At 47.2% G+C, this 3,209-nt stretch overlaps 1 non-coding gene across 1 annotated transcript; it reads right to left on the bottom strand.

Moving 5' to 3' along the window:
• Positions 1-1,945: 1,945 nt before the first annotated feature.
• Positions 1,946-2,048, bottom strand: LOC129457887 (U6 spliceosomal RNA). The gene has a single exon (XR_008649430.1). It is a non-coding gene; the product is annotated as a U6 spliceosomal RNA (small nuclear RNA).
• Between the last annotated feature and the right edge of the window lie 1,161 nt (positions 2,049-3,209).

Genomic DNA, 3,209 nt, shown 5'->3' with positions numbered 1-3,209 from the left:
TCACTTCAGCCTCGAACTCCTATTCCCAAGTGATCCTCCTGCCTCAGCCTCCTGAGTAGGTGGAACTACAAGCCTGTGCCACTACATTTGGCTAGTTTTAAATTTTTGTAGAGACAGGGTTCTTGTCTTGTTGTCCAAGCTGGTCTCAAACTCCTGGCCCCAAGCAATCCTCCTGCCTCAACTTCTGAAAGCACTGGAATTACAGGCATGAGCCACTGTGCCTGGCCCATAAATGTACCTGTTGCCTTAGGAAAGACGCAGCCAACATTCCCTGACACCACCACACATATCCAGGATGTCTAGAGAAGGCTCAAGCCTAGATTGCTCCAACAGAAGTCAGAAACAGGTGACCAGAAGGTGAAAGTTGGCTTGCAGACAAGATTTCACATGGAAGTCCTTGTTTTCAGCTTCTCTTGAAAAATCCAAAAATCTGTGGTCACTAGACCTGCTTACCCCCGTGGCTTTCCTTTGAAATGGGGCATAATCTCACCAGATTGCCACTGTCCCCTCCACTCTGTGGTCTTGGAGTAGACCACAGTCACTATTCATGCTACCTCTCTGGCCCCTATAGGCATTTGAGAGTGACTCTCAGTAAAATATTTTCTTTCTTTCTCTCTCTTTCTCTTTTTTTTAGACAGTCTTACTCTGTTGCCCAGGCTGGAGTGCAATGGCATAATCTCAGGTCACTGCAACCTGCGCCTCCCGGATTCAAGCAACTCTGTCTCAGCCTCGAAAGTAGCTGGGATTACAGGCATGCACCACCATGCCTGGCTAATTTTTTGTATTTTTAGTAGAGACAGGGGTCACACTAAATGTTGGCCAAGCCTCGTCTCGAACTCCTGACCTCAGGTGATCTGCCTGCCTCAGCCTCCCAAAATGCCAGGATTACAGGCGTGAGCCACCGCGCCCAGTAGAGTTAAATATTTTCTAGACATGAGTATCCCACCTCTCCTAGATCTCTCCCCAAGCACCTCAGATATCCCAAATTAAGTCATCTTCGAGATCTGATGCCCCACTTCCCCCAAGGTTTCCATCTCTGTATCATCAGCACTCAAGTCGGAAACCTCCCTCTTCCCTCACTTGATGCAGTTTCTGAGCTGCCTTTGATTCTTTCAACCACTGTTGACTTCATCCACAGTGCCAGGCACTGCACTTAGTGGCTGGGGATACAGAGGTACACAAAACAAACCCCAGCCATCCTGGAGCTTACATTGGACTATGAAAGAGGACAATTACAGAAGCTAATGAAAGAATTCCAAGGGCCGGGCGTGGTGTCTCTTGCCTGTAATCTCAGCACTTTGGGAGGCTGAAGTAGGCAGATCACCTGAAGTCAGGAGTTTGAGACCAGCCTGGCCAACATGGTGAAACCCTGTCTCTATTATAAAAATACAAAAATTGCCAGGTGCGGTGGCTCACGCCTGTAATCCCAGCATTTTGGGAGGCCGAGGCAGGAGGATCACAAGGTCAGGAGATCAAGACCATCCTGGCTAACACGGTGAAACCCCATCTCTACTAAAAATACAAAAAATTAGCCGGGCATGGTGGCGGGTGCCTGTAGTCCCAGCTACTCGGGAGGCTGAGGCAGGAGAATGGCGTGAACCCGGGAGGCGGAGCTTGCAGTGAGCCGAGATGGTGCCACTGCACTCTAGCCTGGGCGAGAGTGAGAGACTCCATCTCAAAAAAAAAAAAAAAAAAAATTAGCCAGGTGTGGTGGCACACACCTGTAATCCCAGCTACTCAGGAGGCTGAGGCAGGAGAATCACTTGAACCTGGGAGGTGGAGGTTGCAGTGAGCCAGGATTGCACCATTGCACTCCAGCCTGGGCGACAGAGCCAGACTCCATCTCAAAAAAAATTCATTTTTAATTTTTCTGGGTACATAGTAAGTGTATATATTTATGTGTTACAAGATATTTTGATACAATCATGCAATGTATAATAATCACAAAAATATGGAAAGCTTCGCGAATTTGCATGTCATCCTTGCTAAGGGGCCATGCTGGCCTCTGTATAATGTTTTAGTATATGTGGCTGGGTGTGGTGGCCCACACCTGTAATCCTAGCACTTTGGGAGGCTGAGGTGGGCGGATTGCCTGAGACAGGAGCTTGAGACCAGCCTGGGCAACACGGTAAAACCCCGCAGTCCCTTCCTCACTCAGGCCGAGGCAGGCCCTTGAGCCCAGGAGTTTGAGACCAGCCTGAGCAACATGGTAAAACCCCATCTCTATGAAAAATACAAAAATTAGGATGTGTTGGCCGCGCGCCTGTAGTCCCAGCTACTTGGGAGACTGAGGCAAGAGGATCACTTGAGCCCAGGAGGTTGAGGCTACAGTAAGCAATGATGGCACCACTGCACTCCAGCCTGGGAGACAGAGCAAGACCTTGGAAGGAAAAGAAAAGAAAAAAGAGAAGAGAGGAGAAGAGAAGAGAAAAACGAAAAGAAAAGAAAAGAAGGAAGGAAAGAAAGAAAGAGAGAGAGGGAGGGAGGGACGGAGGGAGAGAGAGAGAGAGGAAAGAAAGAAAGAAAGAAAGAAAGAAAGAAAGAAAGAAAGAAAGAAAGAAGAAAGAAAGAGAGGGAAAGGAGGAAAGGAGGAAAGAGAGAGAGAAAGGAAGAGGAAAGTTATACATATACATGTTTGTTATTTAAACAAATAAAGATGGGAGCTGAGCACAATGGCTCTTGCCTCTAATCCCAGCGCTTCAGTAACTGAGGCAGGAGGATCACTTGAGCTCAGGAGTTCAAGACCTGTCTTTATGTAAAAACAAAACCAAACACATGGCCAGGTGCAGTGGCTCATGCCTGTAATCCCAGCACTTTGGGAGGCCAAGGAAGGCGGATCACCTGAGATCAGGAATTTAAGACAAGTCTGGTCAACATGATGAAACCCCGACTCTACAAAAATATAAAAATTAGCTGGGCATGGTGGTGCACGTCTGTAATCCCAGCTTCTTGGGAGGCTGATGCATGAGTCGCTTGAAAATGGGAGGTGGAGGTTGCAGTGAGCCGAGATCGCGCCACTGCACTCTAGCCTGGGCAACAGAGTGAGACTTCCTCTCAAAAACAAAAACAAAAACAACACAGATCTCTGTGGATAGACATTTAAGTTGTGTCTAGCATTTCTGTTATGACAAACAGGATTTCTGGAAGTATTTTTATTATTTTATTATTATTGCTGACATAAAATTCACATACCATAAAATGTACCTTTT

The sequence above is a fragment of the Symphalangus syndactylus genome, chromosome 11 (genome assembly GCF_028878055.3).
Source record: "Symphalangus syndactylus isolate Jambi chromosome 11, NHGRI_mSymSyn1-v2.1_pri, whole genome shotgun sequence".
NCBI classification, from domain to species: domain Eukaryota; kingdom Metazoa; phylum Chordata; class Mammalia; order Primates; family Hylobatidae; genus Symphalangus; species Symphalangus syndactylus.
Note: the sequence above shows the minus strand (reverse complement) of the source record. Positions and strands in the feature narration are given on the sequence as shown.